The following is a 19,514-nucleotide window of genomic DNA, read 5'->3' on the forward strand; positions in this document are numbered from 1 at the left end:
ATGTCGAAAAAGATGCAGGGTATGATGCTCACAGCACCTGGTATTCCCAAGCGGTCTCCCAATCAGGTACTAACCAGTCCGAACGATGCTTGGCTGCCGAGATCGGACGAGATCGGACGAGATCGGGCCTTTTCAGGGTGGTATGGCCGTGAGCGGTACTGCACTAGCAGATGGACACCCATGAAATGTCGAAAAAGATGCGGGGTATGATGCTCACAGAACCTGGTATTCCCAAGCGGTCTCCCAATCAGGTACTAAACAGGCCCAAACCATGCTTGGCTTCCGAGATCGGACGAGATCGGGCCTTATCAGGGTGGTATGGCCGTGAGCGGTACTGCACTAGCAGATGGACACCCATGAAATGTCGAAAAAGATGCGGGGTATGATGCTCACAGCACCTGGTATTCCGAAGCGGTCTCCCAATCAGGTACTAAACAGGCCGAACCATGCTTGGCTGCCGAGATCGGACAAGATCGGGCCTTTTCAGGGTGGTATGGCCGTGAGCGGTACTGCACTAGCAGATGGACACCCATGAAATGTCGAAAAAGATGCGGGGTATGATGCTCACAGCACCTGGTATTCCGAAGCGGTCTCCCAATCAGGTACTAAACAGGCCGAACGATGCTTGGCTGCCGAGATCGGACGAGATCGGGCCTTTTCAGGGTGGTATGGCCGTGAGCGGTACTGCACTAGCAGATGGACACCAATGAAATGTCGAAAAAGATGCAGGGTATGATGCTCACAGAACCTGGTATTCCCAAGCAGTCTCCCAATCAGGTACTAACCAGGCCGGACCATGCTTGGCTTCCGAGATCGGGCCTTTTCAGGGTGGTATGGCCTTGAGCGGTACTGCTTTTGCAGATGGACACCCATGAAATGTCGAAAAAGATGCGGGGTATGATGCTCACAGCACCTGGTATTCCCAAGCGGTGTCCCAATCAGGTACTAAACAGGCCAAACCATGCTTGGCTTCCGAGATCGGACGAGAACGGGCCTTTTCAGGGTGGTATGGCCGTGAGCGGTACTGCTCCTGCAGATGGACACCCATGAAATGTCGAAAAAGATGCGGGGTATGATGCTCACTGCACCTGGTATTCCCAAGCGGTCTCCCAATCAGGTACTAACCAGGCCGAACCATGCTTGGCTTCCGAGATCGGACGAGATCGGGCCTTTTCAGGGTGGTATGGCCGTGAGCGGTACTGCTCTTGCAGATGGACACCCATGAAATGTCGAAAAAGATGCGGGGTATGATGCTCACAGGACCTGGTATTCGCAAGCGGTGTCCCAATCAGGTACTGACCAGGCCGGACCATACTTGGCTTCCGAGATCGGACGAGATCGGGCCTTTTCAGGGTGGTATGGCCGTGAGCGGTACTGTACTAGCAGATGGACACCCATGAAATGTCGAAAAAGATGCGGGGTATGATGCTCACAGCACCTGGTATTCCCAAGCGGTCTCCCAATCAGGTACTAACCAGGCCGAACCATGCTTGGCTGCCGAGATCGGACGAGAGCGGGCGAGATCGGGCCTTATCAGGGTGGTATGGCCGTGAGCGGTACTGCTCTTGCAGATGGACACCCATGAAATGTCGAAAAAGATGCGGGGTATGATGCTCACAGCACCTGGTATTCCCAAGCGGTCTCCCAATCAGGTACTAACCAGGCCGGACCATGCTTGGCTTCCGAGATCGGACGAGATCGGGCCTTTTCAGGGTGGTATGGCCGTGAGCGGTACTGCTCCTGCAGATGGACACCCATGAAATGTCGAAAAAGATGCGGGGTATGATGCTCACAGCACCTGGTATTCCCAAGCGGTCTCCCAATCAGGTACTAACCAGGCCGAACCATGCTTGGCTTCCGAGATCGGACGAGATCGGGCCTTTTCAGGGTGGTATGGCCGTGAGCGGTACTGCGCTAGCAGATGGACACCCATGAAATGTCGAAAAAGATGCGGGGTATGATGCTCACAGCACCTGGTATTCCCAAGCGGTCTCCTAATCAGGTACTGACCAGGCCGAACCATGCTTGGCTTCCGAGATCGAACGAGATCGGGCCTTTTCAGGGTGGTATGGCCGTGAGCGGTACTGTACTAGCAGATGGACACCCATGAAATGTCGAAAAAGATGCGGGGTATGATGCTCACAGCACCTGGTATTCCCAAGCGGTCTCCCAATCAGGTACTAACCAGGCCGAACCATGCTTGGCTGCCGAGATCGGACGAGATCGGACGAGATCGGGCCTTTTCAGGGTGGTATGGCAGTGAGCGGTACTGCTCTTGCAGATGGACACCCATGAAATGTCGAAAAAGATGCAGGGTATGATGCTCACAGCACCTGGTATTCCCAAGCGGTCTCCCAATCAGGTACTAAACAGGCCGAACCATGCTTGGCTTCCGAGATCAGACGAGATCGGGCCTTTTCAGGGTGGTATGGCCGTGAGCGGTACTGCACTAGCAGATGGACACCCATGAAATGTCGAAAAAGATGCGGGGTATGATGCTCACAGCACCTGGTATTCCCAAGCGGTCTCCCAATCAGGTACTAAACAGGCCGAACCATGCTTGGCTTCCGAGATCGGACGAGATCGGACCTTTTCAGGGTGGTATGGCCGTGAGCGGTACTGCTCATGCAGATGGACACCCATGAAATGTCGAAAAAGATGCGGGGTATGATGCTCACAGCACCTGGTATTCCCAAGCGGTCTCCCAATCAGGTACTAACCAGGCCGAACCATGCTTGGCTTCCGAGATCGGACGAGATCGGGCCTTTTCAGGGTGGTATGGCCGCGAGCGGTACCGCTATTGCAGATGGACACCCATGAAATGTCGAAAAAGATGCGGGGTATGATGCTCACAGCACCTGGTATTCCCAAGCGGTCTCCCAATCAGGTACTAACCAGGCCGAACTATGCTTGGCTTCCGAGATCGGACGAGATCAGGCCTTTTCAGGGTGGTATGGCTGTGAGCGGTACTGTTCATGCAGATGGACACCCATGAAATGTCGAAAAAGATGCGGGGCATGGTTCTCACAGCACCTGGTATTCCCAAGCGGTCTCCCAATCAGGTGCTAACCAGGCCGAACCATGCTTGGCTTCCGAGATCGCACGAGATCGGGCCTTTTCAGGGTGGTATGGCCGTGAGCGGTACTGCACTAGCAGATGGACACCCATGAAATGTCGAAAAAGATGCGGGGTATGATGCTCACAGCACCTGGTATTCCCAAGCGGTCTCCCAATCAGGTACTAACCAGGCCGAACCATGCTTGGCTTCCGAGATCGGACGAGATCAGGCCTTTTCAGGGTGGTATGGCTGTGAGCGGTACTGTTCATGCAGATGGACACCCATGAAATGTCGAAAAAGATGCGGGGCATGGTTCTCACAGAACCTGGTATTCCTAAGCGGTCTCCCAATCAGATACTAACCAGGCCGAATCATGCTTGGCTTCCAAGATCGGACGAGATCGGACGAGATCGGGCCTTTTCAGGGTGGTATGGCCGTGAGTGGTACTGCTCTTGCAGATGGACACCCATGAAATGTCGAAAAAGATGCGGGGCATGGTTCTCACAGCACCTGGTATTCCCAAGCGGTCTCCCAAACAGGTACTAAACAGGCCGAACCATGCTTGGCTTCCGAGATCGGGCGAGATCAGGCCTTTTCAGGGTGGTATGGCTGTGAGCGGTACTGTTCATGCAGATGGACACCCATGAAATGTCGAAAAAGATGCGGGGCATGGTTCTCACAGCACCTGGTATTCCCAAGCGGTCTCCCAATCAGGTGCTAACCAGGCCGAACCATGCTTGGCTTCCGAGATCGCACGAGATCGGGCCTTTTCAGGGTGGTATGGCCGTGAGCGGTACTGCACTAGCAGATGGACACTGTCAGGTTCATTAATAATTACCTTCGTCCGTAATTATCAATAACTGCAGGAAGACATCTTATTCAATTATTGACATTTAATTAAATAGAAATGGATACAACAGATAAAAGCCTCCGGAGGGGAGCGTTACAGCAAGTGTCACCTTACAACTTCCGAACGTCTTCCCGAATAGACGTTTTCGTCCCATTCTTATGGTCACAAGTTACAGAGTTGTTGATCATTCCATCACGTATGAGTAAAAACAACATCTGGGACTACAATAACAATCAAAGTATTTTACTAATAACAAAAACAGGGACTAGACCTAACAACATGTAGATTAGAGTAATTATACAACCTCCTTGACCTAAGAATCATATAATATAATCATAATCATATAATCGTTACATACAGAAAAACCCGAAGTGTACGGTTACATAACGATAACAATATTCTTGTTATTGTCCGAATAGCCCTGTCCTCGTCACCAAGGGCCCACCAAATCTCAAGGACCCAGATTGGGTGGATTGTTTGTATAACCATCCTGGAACAGGCTGTCCAGGTTAAAGATGACTTGGTGTGACCTCAACACTTTTGAAAAACAGAAAGAGAATGATTTAACAAAGTAATGAATTCATACAGAGAAAAGAAAGAGAATGATTTAATAAAGAAATGAATTAATATAACTATTATAATAGTAAAACAGAACAAACCCAACATTCCCCCGTTTTTATAATATGTATGTTATTAGTCATTTCTTAGTAATCACTAAATGGTAATGTCGGGTGACTGTGATTTTTCCCGCCTACTCCTTACTCCCATGGCTGGTCTGAAAGAGAAAAAACATAATTATATTCGTCCAATTGGTCCTCGGATTTACCGTACTCCTGGACCTCACTGCTTTCCCCAAACCGTCCCATAAGATACAACTCATGTACTTTAGAATTTGTAGGGGCAATTGCAGTAGTTATAAGTCGGCTTAGCAAGGAGCGCAAACGGGATTCTACATCACCCACACAATGTTAGGATAGCGGTAATTGTGCCTATAGTAACCACGAAGGATGTAGCCAAATCTTTAGATTTTCCAAAGGTCTTATCCCACCAATCTGACAATGCGGACGTATCTACTCCAGAGTGCTCTTGCATATTGCGGTTCAGTGTTTGCAGGCCAGTAATGGCCCTGGTGAGAGATCCACTGGGTGACGCGTTGTTCGGTATGAAGGTGCAACATTGTTTTCCAAACATTGCACACACGCCCCCTGTTTCAAGGATCATATCCACCGCTATGCGATTCTGGAACGCCATCAGACTGGTAGCTGCCAGTTGTTCCTTCATGGCCACAAATCCCTGTTCAGTATAATTTCCAAGTTTTGAACATTGTAATGTAAGTAATTTATTCTATCCACATTTTTGTTTGGGGTGATTAGAAGGAAGATAGACTCCCAACCTGCTGCGATCTGATTAGCCAGCTTATACTCATCTGGTACGCCCCAGGGGATGCCAATCGCATCAATGTATGTTGGATCTCCTTCCCTCCATGCCTCTCGACGATGTCGGGAGGGTCGACCCTTCAGCCGAATTATGAGCCGCCAATTGTATCTCCTCCACTGTGGATGGAAAAACAGACATCGGTAAGAGCAGTGAGACCAAAGTACCTAGTCCTGCCGCGTTTCGGCAGGAGTCGTATAATTTATCTACCACCCCGCCACCATAGGCCAGAACGTGGTATCAGGGGTGTAGTTTGTTTTAGAACGCCGGTACACCACGTCATTTATCGCCCCCAGCTTCAGACCATGCCCTGTAAGGTTTAAGCAGGTAAAATGATTAAACAGTGGAAAAATTGACTTCCTATTTACTGCGTAACAGGATAAACACTGTTTCAATATTTTTTTTTTTTTTTTCTTGCCAAGTAGGACACGTTTTTTCATTTGTAAAAACACTTTTCCCCAAAAGAATGGTGATTGAGGGAGTTGTTAGACCCCATCGTTTTTTCCCTTGTCTGGTAGGTTATCCTAATCTTTTGTAAGATGGTTTAGTCTCAATTGAAACTATATGGAGACGTCAAACCCAATATAAAAGAGTTCCCTATAGTTTTATGGTATTGCTTGCTGAGCAATAATCTTTTCAATTAATATTGGTGTTTCCCGTATTTTATTAAGTCAGAAAGTTTATTTTACCCGTCCCCTCAATGTTTCAATTGAGACCACCCTTTTACCAAAGTAGCTCCACCTAGTGCTTGTCCTCTTTACACTCCATTAACAGCGCCCAATTATCCCCCGTTTGGGAAATCCCTGTTTCAGAAATACATTTTCACAGGTTAATATGTCAGTCCAAGCTTTCCAATCTTGACCAATTTCTGCAACAAGGCTTTTCCCAATCTTCAATTTTTTGCTGTTAATGTACCACACATATTTCCCACCATAGATTGCCCCTTTGTATGGCAACCGGGACGTCGCCGAGTCCAAATATATATTTTCATTTTGGAAATTTGATTTAGTAGGTAATGTTAATTAAATGTAAATGTGTATGTTTCTCGGTTTACCCTCCCGTAAGAAGGTGTATCCTCAATTGAAACGCCTCCGCCTTTTTCTCCAACTGGAGAAAACAACCCTACTGTGGAAAGGAATAGAATCACAATCATCATTAATCTCATTGCCCCAAAAGCAATAATTGTTTTCAACATGACTTTTTGTCTTTGTTTAGGGAGTTTTCCTCTTGAAACGTTTCAATTTAGACAACCTTCTTACTGTGGGAAAGGTGCATCCGTGTCCCCTTTCAGTAACAAGGACCCTCCCACTTTGCGTTGCTCCGATGTTTCTTCTTTTATGCTGCTTATCAGCATCCAGTCTTCAAGAATCACCGTCGCTTCGTCCGTTTCCTGTTAAGAAGCAAAATCTCCCTCTGATAGTCTAAATTTGGTGTGTGCGTTTTTTTTTCTCTGATAGATTCGCCTCATCATCCAATTGTCATTGTGTGGTGAATAATAACAATTTGTAAGGTCTACCAAACAGGACTTCATATAAGGTCCGCCAATTGTGGATGGTAGACAACTATTATATTAACAAAATGGGAGCCATTATCACTATAAATAGTTTCTGGAATTCCATATCGTGGAATGATATCCATATGATCTAATAAAATAAAATAAAATCTATATGTATTTTTTTGAAATGGATATGTGGGCATGCATATAGATTTAAACCCTAAGCCTTGTAGTGCCGTTGTAGCAAGGCCACCTCCCCCTTGTCGAGACATAGGTCTTCCCTTGACTCAAGCCCAAATTATTTTCTTTATTGATCTTTTATTGATAGATTATGTCTCGGTGGTCTGCCAATCAAAAAACACAAAAAGACAAACTATCATTCACGCTCACACTCATAAAAAAAAGAATTTAGTGTGTTCAACCAGTCTAGCATCCATAATTTCATTTTGTGGGAGTAAACTGGAGTACCCGGAGAAAATCCACAAATTCTCGAGGACGCCATGAATACCCCACATTCCGGAAAGTCTGGATCCACCCCGCATTCATTAGTAGATCCTTTAATATACACACCCCCACTCTAGCATTTTAACCGTTTGTAAAAAATTTCCTTCAAGTTTCACACAAAGTTATATCCTCTTTAATGCTATCAGTTTAGCTGTTTGTTCCCCGAATTGAGGTGGCAATAGTTTCACATCTAAGGTTTTTATTTTCACAGCCGCCATGACCTAATGGCCCCCTGTCAGGTTTTTGGAAAATCCCAATTTCCTCTAATAGCATGCCAATCACCTTTTAATGCGGCCATCCAATTTTGTTTCTACTTGTTTCAGGTGATAAGATAATCTCCCCCATTTGTAAAACAAATTCATCCACGCCTAATTTATACAACATGACGCCTACTTGTTTTAGATATGGGGTCCCCAATTTCCCAAAATTTCCCAGAATTAATGTACTACCACATCCTGTCAAAAACCCAAAACGACTAACATAACCTGTTTCTAAGCCAGATTCTGGAATTTGGAGAATTTCTCCTTTCCCTCCCTTATCTAAGCTTGTTATTGCCACTCGTTATCACTGTAACATTCAGGCGTATTAACCCCATCGTTGCTAAAGTTCTCACCAATTTGCATGCCCTTAAAGCAGTAAAAAGCAACGTTATTTGGTTGTATCAATTGACCAATGCTTATCCAATCCGTAATATCCTTAAAGTCACCAATATGACCTGTGACAAAGCATATTTCCTCCCGCCAGGACAACAGACAATGTTCTTTCAAGTGCACTTTGAAAAACATTCCATGTTACTCCATTCTTAGGGAAAATATGCTCATCCTAAACCAATTATTTTATTTACAATTCACCTAATTATTTGGATGAATGCCATGAATTTTATCATGCCACTATTGCATTGTAAATTTCCCATCTGATGTCGTTAACAGCCAAATAATTCAATACCTACTATACTTTGTAAATCACCTCATATGATGTTTACTTAAGACAAGAGTCATTTCCCATAGCCTGTTACCAAAACAAAAATCTACAACAATTAAATTAGAGAAATCAACCTTTTGTTAGACAATTCCTAATTACAAACTTTAATGTTTTAAAAACCTTATCGTCACCAATATACCATAATTTTGTAAATTTTGTCATCCTGGCCTTTTTTTCTTTTAAACATCCAACCTCCTGGATTAAAGTATTTTGAATAATCAAAAAATTCTGAAATAGTATTCATATTATTTTATCCTCCAAAAGCTAGTTTCCTTTAACTAAGAGCCCTTTGAAATCCACAATTGCTCAAAAATGACTATTTTGGTCTATTTCCCAAATCCAAAGCTTTTTACCAAATCAACCTTTTACTAAACAGATTTTCTATCCTCTTAATACATTTCATTTTAAAACCCAAAATATCAATGCGAAAGCATCCGCATAACCTTGCATTTCTTGCAGACCATGTATTGTTCTTATTCTGAAAAGTCCAAACAGAAAACGCAATTAGCCGTTAACTATGACCTCCACTCTTGCTGCGAAAACAGCATTGTTATCTTATGTTTACAAACCAGCTTTTTCCCTGTGCCCAAATACAACGCTTTTTAGAGAAGACAACCATTAAAACGTCAAATTAACCCCTCTTCCGATATTCAACTACATCACAATATTTTTCCAAGACCCCATATATCCAGAATATGTATGCTGCAAGCACAACAATATGGCAAAAACCCATTTTCTGCCCTCAAGTTTGCTTCAGCACCCCCAAGGCCAATTATTATTATTATAATGTCTTCACGGAAGGGATCACAAAATTTTAGTTGTTTACACGGTCCGAACGCTCCCGAAAGCCCAACACAGTTAAATCGTCTGCCCCGCGGCCCACATGTTTCACTCCCATCTAATCAGCAGCCGCTGCACCAGAAACGCTTCCCCCGCAGTTGACACATTTTTTGGCAAGTCTAGAGCATAATAAAAACACAGGTGACATTCCCTGCTAAAATTTAAATGATCATTTTGTATATATTCTTTTGTCTTTTTAAACACCATCTTCCCGTTAGCGGACGGGATCAAAAACCAAGCTGCAATAAGCCATCACATTGCTGTAAATTGACAGTACATATAGGTTATATTAACAAAGCACCACCCGCACTTGGAAATAACCATTCTAATTGTTGTTATACAAGCCCAAGCATCACAAAAAAAACCCAATTTATTGTAATCACAAAACGTCATACCCGGATTAACCAAATCAAATACCAGTGTCCCCATTAATTTTCTAGCTCCCTTTATTTTTGTTAAACTTCCTCCGCGCCCGTCACCTATCTCGGTAAATATTTTCCCCGTCAGCCGAGGAGGCCCCGCTATTTTTTCCTTACCAAACAGTACTTTCCCGCAGCCACGGTCTTAAATATATCCCCGTTATCCGAGGGAGCCCCCACTATTTTCCCAAAATAGTATTTTTAACTTCTCCCCGGCCTTATTTTGCCATTAGTGTCTGTGGAACAAGCTGTTACACTTTCATCCACTCACATATTATTTATATATGTATATTACCTCTATGCATTAGTGCATATATTATCCTGCATTCTATGCATTTTAAGCTGGCCAGCAAACCCATATTTATTTATCCATAAATATAGCTGTGTAATATTTTTAAAGCGCTTTGTCTTTCCAATTTTTTCCAATCCTTACAAGTTAGACGTATTTTTTGGATCGTCATCCAAACCCGCCTTACAACACGTGTTTCCCATATTTTACTTTTATTTTTTGTAGTGAGTTCGTGTGCCTCACACAGTTAACTCTATTATTTATTATTATTATTAATATTATTATTATCTATTCGACTGTATCGACTGTATCTCCTAGGCCTTTCCTAATTTTACTGCAGAAACCACACAAACACCATACAACGTATATTCGTGCCTACCCTTTAGACACAGGACACTCCCCGGCCCCAATATTGTATCTCTAGTACAATATATTCGTGCCTACCCCTGAGACACAGGACACTTTCCAGCAAAGTGCCCCACCGTACCTGCCATTGACTAGTATAAACACAGGGTTTTATCGCCGTCACCCAGGACGCGAAACCAGCCCAACAATGGACCTCACATACAATGTCCCTTTAACGCATTTGGAAACACCTTCACAACATGCAGACATTAATGTGGACTTACCCGAGATCCATCAGATGTCTCCCTCCAGCAGGAAAAGTCTTCAACCGCCGAGAATCCAGGCGCCCCCGTCGAAAAACTCCGGCCCACCAAGGGTTTTGAAGACGCCGTGCGCACGGTCACTTACCAGATGTCGAACAGCAGCGCCTGGGTTCTCGCTCCGGTATATTGACCTCCATGGCTCAGAAGGACCAAAATGTCAGGTTCATTAATAATTACCTTCGTCCATAATTATCAATAACTGCAGGAAGACATCTTATTCAATTATTGACATTTAATTAAATAGAAATGGATACAACAGATAAAAGCCTCCGGAGGGGAGCGTTACAGCAAGTGTCACCTTACAACTTCCGAACGTCTTCCCGAATAGACGTTTTCGTCCCATTCTTATGGTCACAAGTTACAGAGTTGTTGATCATTCCATCACGTATGAGTAAAAACAACATCTGGGACTACAATAACAATCAAAGTATTTTACTCATAACAAAAACAGGGACTAGACCTAACAACATGTAGATTAGAGTAATTATACAACCTCCTTGACCTAAGAATCATATAATATAATCATAATCATATAGTCGTTACATACAGAAAAACCCGAAGTGTACGGTTACATAACGATAACAATATTCTTGTTATTGTCCGAATAGCCCTGTCCTCGTCACCAAGGGCCCACCAAATCTCAAGGACCCAGATTGGGTGGATTATCTGTATAACCATCCTGGAACAGGCTGTCCAGGTTAAAGATGACTTGGTGTGACCTCAACACTTTTGAAAAACAGAAAGAGAATGATTTAACAAAGTAATGAATTAATACAGAGAAAAGAAAGAGAATGATTTAATAAAGAAATGAATTAATATAACTATTATAATAGTAAAACAGAACAAACCCAACAGACACCCATGAAATGTCGAAGAAGATGCGGGGTATGATGCTCACAGCACCTGGTATTCCCAAGCGGTCTCCCAATCAGGTACTAAACAGGCCGAACCATGCTTGGCTGCCGAGACAGGACGAGATCGGGCCTTTTCAGGGTGGTTTTGCCGTGAGCGGTACTGCACTAGCAGATGGACACCCATGAAATGTCGAAAAAGATGCGGGGTATGATGCTCACAGCACCTGGTATTCCCAAGCGGTCTCCCAACCAGGTACTAACCAGGCCGAACCACGCTTGGCTTCCGAGATCGGACGAGATCGGGCCTTTTCAGGGTGGTATGGCCGTGAGCGGTACTGCTCTTGCAGATGGACACCCATGAAATGTCGAAAAAGATGCGGGGTATGATGCTCACAGCACCTGGTATTCCCAAGCGGTCTCCCAATCAGGTACTAACCAGGCCGAACCATGCTTGGCTGCTGAGATCGGACGAGATCGGGCGAGATCGGGCCTTATCAGGGTGGTATGGCCGTGAGCGGTACTGCTCTTGCAGATGGACACCCATGAAATGTCGAAAAAGATGCGGGGTATGATGCTCACAGCACCTGGTATTCCCAAGCGGTCTCCCAATCAGGTACTAACCAGGCTGAACCATGCTTGGCTGCCAAGATCGGACGAGATCGGGCCTTATCAGGGTGGTATGGCCGTGAGCAGTACTCTGCTTGCAGATGGACACCCATGAAATGTCGAAAAAGATGCGGGGTATGATGCTCACAGCACCTGGTATTCCCAAGCGGTCTCCCAATCAGGTACTAACCAGGCCGAATCATGCTTGGCTGCCGAGACCGGACGAGATCAGGCGAGATCGGGCCTTATCAGGGTGGTATGGCCGTGAGCGGTACTGCTCTTGCAGATGGACACCCATGAAATGTCGAAAAAGATGCGGGGTATGATGCTCACAGCACCTGGTATTCCCAAGCGGTCTCCCAATCAGGTACTAACCAGGCCGAACCATGCTTGGCTGCCGAGATCGGACGAGATCGGGCCTTTTCAGGGTGGTATGGCCGTGAGCGGTACTGCACTAGCAGATGGACACCCATGAAATGTCGAAAAAGATGCGGGGTATGATGCTCACAGCACCTGGTATTCCCAAGCGGTCTCCCAATCAGGTACTAAACAGGCCGAACCATGCTTGGCTTCCGAGATCGGACGAGATCGGACCTTTTCAGGGTGGTATGGCCGTGAGCGGTACTGCTCATGCAGATGGACACCCATGAAATGTCGAAAAAGATGCGGGGTATGATGCTCACAGCACCTGGTATTCCCAAGCGGTCTCCCAATCAGGTACTAAACAGGCCGAACCATGCTTGGCTTCCGAGATCGGGCCTTTTCAGGGTGGTATGGCCGTGAGCGGTACTGCACTAGCAGATGGTCACCCATGAAATGTCGAAAAAGATGCGGGGTATGATGCTCACAGCACCTGGTATTCCCAAGCGGTCTCCCAATCAGGTACTAACCAGGCCGAACGATGCTTGGCTTCCGAGATCGGACGAGATCGGGCCTTTTCAGGGTGGTATGGCCGTGAGCGGTACTGCACTAGCAGATGGACACCCATGAAATGTCGAAAAAGATTCGGGGTATGATGCTCACAGCACCTGGTATTCCCAAGCGGTCTCCCAATCAGGTACTAACCAGGCCGAACCATGCTTGGCTTCCGAGATCGGACGAGATCGGGCCTTTTCAGGGTGGTATGGCCGTGAACGGTACTGCTCTTGCAGATGGACACCCATGAAATGTCGAAAAAGATGCGGGGTATGACGCTCACAGCACCTGGTATTCCCAAGCGGTCTCCCAATCAGGTACTAACCAGGCCGAACAATGCTTGGCTGCCGAGATCGGACGAGATCGGGCCTTTTCAGGGTGGTATGGCCGTGAGCGGTACTGCTCTTGCAGATGGACACCCATGAAATGTCGAAAAAGATGCGGGGTATGATGCTCACAGCACCTGGTATTCCCAAGCGGTCTCCCAATCAGGTACTAACCAGGCCGAACCATGCTTGGCTTCCGAGATCGGACGAGATCGGGCCTTTTCAGGGTGGTATGGCCGTAAGCGGTACTGCTCCCGCAGATGGACACCCATGAAATGTCGAAAAAGATGCAGGGTATGATGCTCACAGCACCTGGTATTCCCAAGCGGTCTCCCAATCAGGTACTAACCAGGCCGATCCATGCTTGGCTTCCGAAATCGGGCGAGATCGGGCCTTTTCAGGGTGGTATGGCCGAGAGCGGTACTGCTCTTGCAGATGGACACCCATGAAATGTCGAAAAAGATGCGGGGCATGATGCTCACAGCACCTGGTATTCCCAAGCGGTCTCCCAATAAGGTACTAACCAGGCCGAACCATGCTTGGCTTACGAGATCGGACGAGATCGGGCCTTTTCAGGGTGGTATGGCCGTGAGCGGTACTGCTTTTGCAGATGGACACCCATGAAATGTCGAAAAAGATGCGGGGTATGATACTCACAGCACCTGGTATTCCCAAGCGGTCTCCCAATCAGGTACTAAACAGGCCGAACCATGCTTGGCTTCCGAGATCGGACGAGATCTGGCCTTTTCAGGGTGGTATGGCCGTGAGCAGTACTGCCCTTGCAGATGGACACCCATGAAATGTCGAAAAAGATGCGGGGTATGATGCTCACAGCACCTGGTATTCCCAAGCGGTCTCCCAATCAGGTACTAACCAGGCCGAACCATGCTTGGCTTCCGAGATCGGACGAGATCGGGCCTTTTCAGGGTGGTATGGCCGTGAGCGGTACTGCACTAGCAGATGGACACCCATGAAATGTCGAAAAAGATGCGGGGCATGGTTCTCACAGCACCCGGTATTCCCAAGCGGTCTCCCAATCTGGTACTAAACAAGTCTAACCATGCTTGGCTTCCGAGATCGGACGAGATCGGGCCTTTTCAGGGTGGTATGGCCGTGAGCGGTACTGCACTAGCAGATGGACACCCATGAAATGTCGAAAAAGATGCGGGGTATGATGTACACAGCACCTGGTATTCCCAAGCGGACTCCCAATCAGGTACTAACCAGGCCGAACCATGCTTGGCTTCCGAGATCGGACGAGATCGGGCCTTTTCAGGGAGGTATGGCCGTGAGCGGTACTGCACTAGCAGATGGACACCCATGAAATGTCGAAAAAGATGCGGGGTATGATGCTCACCGCACCTGGTATTCCCAAGCGGTCTCCCAATCAGGTACTAACCAGGCCGAACCATGCTTGGCTGCCGAGATCGGACGAGATCAGGCGAGATCGGGCCTTATCAGGGTGGTATGGCCGTGAGCGGTACTGCTCTTGCAGATGGACACCCATGAAATGTCAAAAAAGATGCGGGGTATGATGCTCACAGCACCTGGTATTCCCAAGCAGTCTCCCAATCAGGTACTAAACAGGCCGAACCATGCTTGGCTTCCGAGATCGGACGAGATCGGGCCTTTTCAGCGTGGTATGGCCGTGAGCGGTACTGCACTAGCAGATGGACACCCATGAAATGTCGAAAAAGATGCTGGGTATGATGCTCACAGCACCTGGTATTCCCAAGCGGTCTGCCAATCAGGTACTAACCAGGCTGAACCATGCTTGGCTGCCTAGATCGGACGAGATCGGGCCTTTTCAGGGTGGTATGGCCGTGAGCGGTACTGCCCTTGCAGATGGACACCCATGAAATGTCAAAAAAGATGCGGGGTATGATGCTCACAGCACCTGGTATTCCCAAGCGGTCTCCCAATCAGGTACTAAACAGGCCGAATCATGCTTGGCTTCCGAGATCGGACGAGATCGGGCCTTTTCAGGGTGGTATGGCCGTGAGCGGTACTGCACTAGCAGATGGACACCCATGAAATGTCGAAAAAGATGCGGGGTATGATGCTTAAAGCACCTGGTATTCCCAAGCGGTCTCCCAATCAGGTACTAAACAGGCCGAACCATGCTTGGCTTCCGAGATCGGACGAGATCGGGCCTTTTCAGGGTGGTATGGCCGTGAGCGGTACTGCACTAGCAGATGGACACCCATGAAATGTCGAAAAAGATGCGGGGTATGATGCTCACAGCACCTGGTATTCCCAAGCAGTTTCCCAATCAGGTACTAAACAGGCCGAACCATGCTTGGCTTCCGAGATCGGACGAGATCGGGCCTTTTTTAGGGTGGTATAGCCATGAGCGGTACTGCTCTTGCAGATGGACACCCATGAAATGTCGAAAAAGATGCGGGGTATGATGCTCACAGCACCTGGTATTCCCAAGCGGTCTCCCAATCAGGTACTAAACAGGCCGAACCATGCTTGGCTGCCGAGATCGGACGAGATCGGGCCTTTTCAGGGTGGTATGGCCGTGAGCGGTACTGCTCTTGCAGATGGACACCCATGAAATGTCGAAAAAGATGCCGGGTATGATGCTCACAGCACCTGGTATTCCCAAGCGGTCTCCCAATCAGGTACTCAACAGGCCGAACTATGCTTGGCTTCCGAGATCGGACGAGATCGGGCCTTTACAGGGTGATATGGCCTTGAGCGGTACTGCTCTTGCAGATGGACACCCATGAAATGTCGAAAAAGATGCGGGGTATGATGCTCACAGCACCTGGTATTCCCAAGCGGTCTCCCAATCAGGTACTAACCAGGCCGTACCATGCTTGGCTTCCGAGATCGAACGAGATCGGGCCTTTTCAGGGTGGTATGGCCGTGAGCGGTACTGCTCTTGCAGATGGACACCCATGAAATGTCGAAAAAGATGCGGGGTATGATGCTCACAGCACCTGGTATTCCCAAGCGGTCTCCCAATCAGGTACTAACCAGGCCGAACCATGCTTGGCTTACGAGATCGGACGAGATCGGGCCTTTTCAGGGTGGTATGGCCGTGAGCGGTACTGCTTTTGCAGATGGACACCCATGAAATGTCGAAAAAGATGCGGGGTATGATACTCACAGCACCTGGTATTCCCAAGCGGTCTCCCAATCAGGTACTAAACAGGCCGAACCATGCTTGGCTTCCGAGATCGGACGAGATCTGGCCTTTTCAGGGTGGTATGGCCATGAGCAGTACTGCCCTTGCAGATGGACACCCATGAAATGTCGAAAAAGATGCGGGGTATGATGCTCACAGCACCTGGTATTCCCAAGCGGTCTCCCAATCAGGTACTAACCAGGCCAAACCATGCTTGGCTTCCGAGATCGGGCGAGATCGGGCCTTTTCAGGGTGGTATGGCCGTGAGCGGTACTGCACTAGCAGATGGACACCCATGAAATGTCGAAAAAGATGCGGGGCATGGTTCTCACAGCACCCGGTATTCCCAAGCGGTCTCCCAATCTGGTACTAAACAAGTCTAACCATGCTTGGCTTCCGAGATCGGACGAGATCGGGCCTTTTCAGGGTGGTATGGCCGTGAGCGGTACTGCACTAGCAGATGGACACCCATGAAATGTCGAAAAAGATGCGGGGTATGATGTACACAGCACCTGGTATTCCCAAGCGGACTCCCAATCAGGTACTAACCAGGCCGAACCATGCTTGGCTTCCGAGATCGGACGAGATCGGGCCTTTTCAGGGAGGTATGGCCGTGAGCGGTACTGCACTAGCAGATGGACACCCATGAAATGTCGAAAAAGATGCGGGGTATGATGCTCACCGCACCTGGTATTCCCAAGCGGTCTCCCAATCAGGTACTAACCAGGCCGAACCATGCTTGGCTGCCGAGATCGGACGAGATCAGGCGAGATCGGGCCTTATCAGGGTGGTATGGCCGTGAGCGGTACTGCTCTTGCAGATGGACACCCATGAAATGTCAAAAAAGATGCGGGGTATGATGCTCACAGCACCTGGTATTCCCAAGCAGTCTCCCAATCAGGTACTAAACAGGCCGAACCATGCTTGGCTTCCGAGATCGGACGAGATCGGGCCTTTTCAGCGTGGTATGGCCGTGAGCGGTACTGCACTAGCAGATGGACACCCATGAAATGTCGAAAAAGATGCTGGGTATGATGCTCACAGCACCTGGTATTCCCAAGCGGTCTGCCAATCAGGTACTAACCAGGCTGAACCATGCTTGGCTGCCTAGATCGGACGAGATCGGGCCTTTTCAGGGTGGTATGGCCGTGAGCGGTACTGCTCTTGCAGATGGACACCCATGAAATGTCAAAAAAGATGCGGGGTATGATGCTCACAGCACCTGGTATTCCCAAGCGGTCTCCCAATCAGGTACTAAACAGGCCGAATCATGCTTGGCTTCCGAGATCGGACGAGATCGGGCCTTTTCAGGGTGGTATGGCCGTGAGCGGTACTGCACTAGCAGATGGACACCCATGAAATGTCGAAAAAGATGCGGGGTATGATGCTTAAAGCACCTGGTATTCCCAAGCGGTCTCCCAATCAGGTACTAAACAGGCCGAACCATGCTTGGCTTCCGAGATCGGACGAGATCGGGCCTTTTCAGGGTGGTATGGCCGTGAGCGGTACTGCACTAGCAGATGGACACCCATGAAATGTCGAAAAAGATGCGGGGTATGATGCTCACAGCACCTGGTATTCCCAAGCAGTTTCCCAATCAGGTACTAAACAGGCCGAACCATGCTTGGCTTCCGAGATCGGACGAGATCGGGCCTTTTTTAGGGTGGTATAGCCATGAGCGGTACTGCTCTTGCAGATGGACACCCATGAAATGTCGAAAAAGATGCGGGGTATGATGCTCACAGCACCTGGTATTCCCAAGCGGTCTCCCAATCAGGTACTAAACAGGCCGAACCATGCTTGGCTGCCGAGATCGGACGAGATCGGGCCTTTTCAGGGTGGTATGGCCGTGAGCGGTACTGTACTAGCAGATGGACACCCATGAAATGTCGAAAAAGATGCGGGGTATGATGCTCACAGCACCTGGTATTCCCAAGCGGTCTCCCAATCAGGTACTAACCAGCCGAACCATGCTTGGCTGCCGAGATCGAGCCTTTTCAGGGTGGTATGGCCGTGAGCGGTACTGCTCTTGCAGATGGACACCCATGAAATGTCGAAAAAGATGCGGGGTATAATGCTCACAGCCCCTGGTATTCCCAAGCGGTCTCCCAATCAGGTACTAAACAGGCCGAATTATGTTTGGCTTCCGAGATCGGACGAGATCGGGTCTTTTCAGGGTGGTATGGCCGTGAGCGGTACTGCTCTTGCAGATGGACACCCATGAAATGTCGAAAAATTTGTGGGGTATGATGCTCACAGCACCAGGTATTCCCAAGCGGTCTCCCAATCAGGTACTAAACAGGCCGAACCATGCTTGGCTGCTGAGATCGGACGAGATCGGGCCTTTTCAGGGTGGTATCGCCGTGAGCGGTACTGCTCTTGCAGATGGACACCCATGAAATGTCGAAAAAGATGCGGGGTATGATGCTCACAGCACCTGGTATTCCCAAGCGGTCTCCCAATCAGGTACTAAACAGGCCGAACCTTGCTTGGCTGCTGAGATCGGACGAGATCGGGCCTTTTCAGGGTGGTATGGCCGTGAGCGGTACTGCTCTTGCAGATGGACACCCATGAAATGTCGAAAAAGATGCGGGGTATGATGCTCACAGCACATGGTATTGCCAAGCGGTCTCGCAATCAGGTACTAACCAGGCCGAACCATGCTTGGCTTCCGAGATCGGACGAGATCGGACGAGATCGGGCCTTTTCAGGGTGGTATGGCCGTGAGCGGTACTGCACTAGCAGATGGACACCCATGAAATGTCGAAAAAGATGCGGGGTATGATGCTCACAGCACCTGGTATTCACAAGCAGTCTCCCAATCAGGTATTAACCAGGCTGAACCATGCTTGGCTGCCGAGATCGGACGAGATCGGGCGAGATCGGGCCTTATCAGGGTGGTATGGCCGTGAGCGGTACTGCTCTTGCAGATGGACACCCATGAAATGTCGAAAAAGATGCGGGGTATGATGCTCACAGCACCTGGTATTCTCAAGCGGTCTCCCAATCAGGTACTAACCAGGCCGAACCATGCTTGGCTGCCGAGTTCGGACGGGATCGGGCGAGATCGGGCCTTTTCAGGGTGGTATGGCCGTGAGCGGTACTGCTTTTGCAGATGGACACCCATGAAATGTCGAAA

General features: G+C 48.2%; 63 pseudogenes; all 63 read right to left on the bottom strand.

The window, feature by feature from the left end:
• Positions 1–25: 25 nt before the first annotated feature.
• On the bottom strand, positions 26–154 carry LOC144187238 (5S ribosomal RNA; annotated as a pseudogene).
• Positions 155–210: 56 nt separating this feature from the next.
• Positions 211–330, bottom strand: LOC144191327 (5S ribosomal RNA; annotated as a pseudogene).
• Positions 331–386: 56 nt separating this feature from the next.
• On the bottom strand, positions 387–505 carry LOC144183173 (5S ribosomal RNA; annotated as a pseudogene).
• A 56-nt stretch (positions 506–561) lies between these two features.
• Positions 562–680, bottom strand: LOC144183681 (5S ribosomal RNA; annotated as a pseudogene).
• A 221-nt stretch (positions 681–901) lies between these two features.
• Positions 902–1,020, bottom strand: LOC144191940 (5S ribosomal RNA; annotated as a pseudogene).
• A 56-nt stretch (positions 1,021–1,076) lies between these two features.
• LOC144188964 (5S ribosomal RNA) lies at positions 1,077–1,195 on the bottom strand (annotated as a pseudogene).
• Positions 1,196–1,251: 56 nt separating this feature from the next.
• On the bottom strand, positions 1,252–1,370 carry LOC144186448 (5S ribosomal RNA; annotated as a pseudogene).
• A 56-nt stretch (positions 1,371–1,426) lies between these two features.
• Positions 1,427–1,555, bottom strand: LOC144184920 (5S ribosomal RNA; annotated as a pseudogene).
• Positions 1,556–1,611: 56 nt separating this feature from the next.
• Positions 1,612–1,730, bottom strand: LOC144182685 (5S ribosomal RNA; annotated as a pseudogene).
• A 56-nt stretch (positions 1,731–1,786) lies between these two features.
• On the bottom strand, positions 1,787–1,905 carry LOC144189503 (5S ribosomal RNA; annotated as a pseudogene).
• A 56-nt stretch (positions 1,906–1,961) lies between these two features.
• LOC144190634 (5S ribosomal RNA) lies at positions 1,962–2,080 on the bottom strand (annotated as a pseudogene).
• Positions 2,081–2,136: 56 nt separating this feature from the next.
• On the bottom strand, positions 2,137–2,265 carry LOC144184961 (5S ribosomal RNA; annotated as a pseudogene).
• Positions 2,266–2,321: 56 nt separating this feature from the next.
• LOC144188120 (5S ribosomal RNA) lies at positions 2,322–2,440 on the bottom strand (annotated as a pseudogene).
• Positions 2,441–2,496: 56 nt separating this feature from the next.
• On the bottom strand, positions 2,497–2,615 carry LOC144189854 (5S ribosomal RNA; annotated as a pseudogene).
• Positions 2,616–2,671: 56 nt separating this feature from the next.
• LOC144187279 (5S ribosomal RNA) lies at positions 2,672–2,790 on the bottom strand (annotated as a pseudogene).
• A 56-nt stretch (positions 2,791–2,846) lies between these two features.
• On the bottom strand, positions 2,847–2,965 carry LOC144190407 (5S ribosomal RNA; annotated as a pseudogene).
• A 56-nt stretch (positions 2,966–3,021) lies between these two features.
• On the bottom strand, positions 3,022–3,140 carry LOC144183886 (5S ribosomal RNA; annotated as a pseudogene).
• A 56-nt stretch (positions 3,141–3,196) lies between these two features.
• On the bottom strand, positions 3,197–3,315 carry LOC144187957 (5S ribosomal RNA; annotated as a pseudogene).
• Positions 3,316–3,556: 241 nt separating this feature from the next.
• Positions 3,557–3,675, bottom strand: LOC144184621 (5S ribosomal RNA; annotated as a pseudogene).
• A 56-nt stretch (positions 3,676–3,731) lies between these two features.
• On the bottom strand, positions 3,732–3,850 carry LOC144183887 (5S ribosomal RNA; annotated as a pseudogene).
• Positions 3,851–11,429: 7,579 nt separating this feature from the next.
• Positions 11,430–11,548, bottom strand: LOC144186731 (5S ribosomal RNA; annotated as a pseudogene).
• Positions 11,549–11,604: 56 nt separating this feature from the next.
• On the bottom strand, positions 11,605–11,723 carry LOC144188768 (5S ribosomal RNA; annotated as a pseudogene).
• Positions 11,724–11,779: 56 nt separating this feature from the next.
• Positions 11,780–11,908, bottom strand: LOC144185459 (5S ribosomal RNA; annotated as a pseudogene).
• Positions 11,909–11,964: 56 nt separating this feature from the next.
• Positions 11,965–12,083, bottom strand: LOC144183108 (5S ribosomal RNA; annotated as a pseudogene).
• A 56-nt stretch (positions 12,084–12,139) lies between these two features.
• LOC144186922 (5S ribosomal RNA) lies at positions 12,140–12,268 on the bottom strand (annotated as a pseudogene).
• Positions 12,269–12,324: 56 nt separating this feature from the next.
• LOC144185987 (5S ribosomal RNA) lies at positions 12,325–12,443 on the bottom strand (annotated as a pseudogene).
• Positions 12,444–12,499: 56 nt separating this feature from the next.
• On the bottom strand, positions 12,500–12,618 carry LOC144189855 (5S ribosomal RNA; annotated as a pseudogene).
• A 56-nt stretch (positions 12,619–12,674) lies between these two features.
• LOC144186822 (5S ribosomal RNA) lies at positions 12,675–12,783 on the bottom strand (annotated as a pseudogene).
• Positions 12,784–12,839: 56 nt separating this feature from the next.
• On the bottom strand, positions 12,840–12,958 carry LOC144189228 (5S ribosomal RNA; annotated as a pseudogene).
• A 56-nt stretch (positions 12,959–13,014) lies between these two features.
• LOC144184718 (5S ribosomal RNA) lies at positions 13,015–13,133 on the bottom strand (annotated as a pseudogene).
• Positions 13,134–13,189: 56 nt separating this feature from the next.
• Positions 13,190–13,308, bottom strand: LOC144190416 (5S ribosomal RNA; annotated as a pseudogene).
• Positions 13,309–13,364: 56 nt separating this feature from the next.
• Positions 13,365–13,483, bottom strand: LOC144184087 (5S ribosomal RNA; annotated as a pseudogene).
• A 56-nt stretch (positions 13,484–13,539) lies between these two features.
• LOC144183778 (5S ribosomal RNA) lies at positions 13,540–13,658 on the bottom strand (annotated as a pseudogene).
• A 56-nt stretch (positions 13,659–13,714) lies between these two features.
• Positions 13,715–13,833, bottom strand: LOC144189754 (5S ribosomal RNA; annotated as a pseudogene).
• Positions 13,834–13,889: 56 nt separating this feature from the next.
• LOC144191793 (5S ribosomal RNA) lies at positions 13,890–14,008 on the bottom strand (annotated as a pseudogene).
• A 56-nt stretch (positions 14,009–14,064) lies between these two features.
• LOC144189515 (5S ribosomal RNA) lies at positions 14,065–14,183 on the bottom strand (annotated as a pseudogene).
• Positions 14,184–14,239: 56 nt separating this feature from the next.
• On the bottom strand, positions 14,240–14,358 carry LOC144191903 (5S ribosomal RNA; annotated as a pseudogene).
• Positions 14,359–14,414: 56 nt separating this feature from the next.
• Positions 14,415–14,533, bottom strand: LOC144181815 (5S ribosomal RNA; annotated as a pseudogene).
• Positions 14,534–14,589: 56 nt separating this feature from the next.
• LOC144186167 (5S ribosomal RNA) lies at positions 14,590–14,718 on the bottom strand (annotated as a pseudogene).
• Positions 14,719–14,774: 56 nt separating this feature from the next.
• On the bottom strand, positions 14,775–14,893 carry LOC144181718 (5S ribosomal RNA; annotated as a pseudogene).
• A 56-nt stretch (positions 14,894–14,949) lies between these two features.
• Positions 14,950–15,068, bottom strand: LOC144186106 (5S ribosomal RNA; annotated as a pseudogene).
• Positions 15,069–15,124: 56 nt separating this feature from the next.
• On the bottom strand, positions 15,125–15,243 carry LOC144190291 (5S ribosomal RNA; annotated as a pseudogene).
• Positions 15,244–15,299: 56 nt separating this feature from the next.
• Positions 15,300–15,418, bottom strand: LOC144182806 (5S ribosomal RNA; annotated as a pseudogene).
• A 56-nt stretch (positions 15,419–15,474) lies between these two features.
• LOC144186558 (5S ribosomal RNA) lies at positions 15,475–15,594 on the bottom strand (annotated as a pseudogene).
• A 56-nt stretch (positions 15,595–15,650) lies between these two features.
• Positions 15,651–15,769, bottom strand: LOC144188716 (5S ribosomal RNA; annotated as a pseudogene).
• A 56-nt stretch (positions 15,770–15,825) lies between these two features.
• On the bottom strand, positions 15,826–15,944 carry LOC144186617 (5S ribosomal RNA; annotated as a pseudogene).
• Positions 15,945–16,000: 56 nt separating this feature from the next.
• Positions 16,001–16,119, bottom strand: LOC144183459 (5S ribosomal RNA; annotated as a pseudogene).
• Positions 16,120–16,175: 56 nt separating this feature from the next.
• Positions 16,176–16,294, bottom strand: LOC144189352 (5S ribosomal RNA; annotated as a pseudogene).
• Positions 16,295–16,350: 56 nt separating this feature from the next.
• On the bottom strand, positions 16,351–16,469 carry LOC144182432 (5S ribosomal RNA; annotated as a pseudogene).
• Positions 16,470–16,525: 56 nt separating this feature from the next.
• On the bottom strand, positions 16,526–16,644 carry LOC144188039 (5S ribosomal RNA; annotated as a pseudogene).
• Positions 16,645–16,700: 56 nt separating this feature from the next.
• Positions 16,701–16,819, bottom strand: LOC144191904 (5S ribosomal RNA; annotated as a pseudogene).
• A 56-nt stretch (positions 16,820–16,875) lies between these two features.
• LOC144181816 (5S ribosomal RNA) lies at positions 16,876–16,994 on the bottom strand (annotated as a pseudogene).
• A 56-nt stretch (positions 16,995–17,050) lies between these two features.
• LOC144186168 (5S ribosomal RNA) lies at positions 17,051–17,179 on the bottom strand (annotated as a pseudogene).
• A 56-nt stretch (positions 17,180–17,235) lies between these two features.
• On the bottom strand, positions 17,236–17,354 carry LOC144181719 (5S ribosomal RNA; annotated as a pseudogene).
• A 56-nt stretch (positions 17,355–17,410) lies between these two features.
• On the bottom strand, positions 17,411–17,529 carry LOC144186107 (5S ribosomal RNA; annotated as a pseudogene).
• A 56-nt stretch (positions 17,530–17,585) lies between these two features.
• LOC144190292 (5S ribosomal RNA) lies at positions 17,586–17,704 on the bottom strand (annotated as a pseudogene).
• A 56-nt stretch (positions 17,705–17,760) lies between these two features.
• On the bottom strand, positions 17,761–17,879 carry LOC144182807 (5S ribosomal RNA; annotated as a pseudogene).
• A 56-nt stretch (positions 17,880–17,935) lies between these two features.
• Positions 17,936–18,055, bottom strand: LOC144186559 (5S ribosomal RNA; annotated as a pseudogene).
• A 56-nt stretch (positions 18,056–18,111) lies between these two features.
• LOC144188717 (5S ribosomal RNA) lies at positions 18,112–18,230 on the bottom strand (annotated as a pseudogene).
• A 220-nt stretch (positions 18,231–18,450) lies between these two features.
• Positions 18,451–18,569, bottom strand: LOC144184394 (5S ribosomal RNA; annotated as a pseudogene).
• Positions 18,570–18,625: 56 nt separating this feature from the next.
• Positions 18,626–18,744, bottom strand: LOC144182771 (5S ribosomal RNA; annotated as a pseudogene).
• Positions 18,745–18,800: 56 nt separating this feature from the next.
• LOC144191501 (5S ribosomal RNA) lies at positions 18,801–18,919 on the bottom strand (annotated as a pseudogene).
• Positions 18,920–19,345: 426 nt separating this feature from the next.
• Positions 19,346–19,474, bottom strand: LOC144181981 (5S ribosomal RNA; annotated as a pseudogene).
• Between the last annotated feature and the right edge of the window lie 40 nt (positions 19,475–19,514).

Source organism: Stigmatopora nigra, unplaced genomic scaffold (genome assembly GCF_051989575.1).
Source record: "Stigmatopora nigra isolate UIUO_SnigA unplaced genomic scaffold, RoL_Snig_1.1 HiC_scaffold_24, whole genome shotgun sequence".
Lineage (NCBI taxonomy): Eukaryota > Metazoa > Chordata > Actinopteri > Syngnathiformes > Syngnathidae > Stigmatopora > Stigmatopora nigra.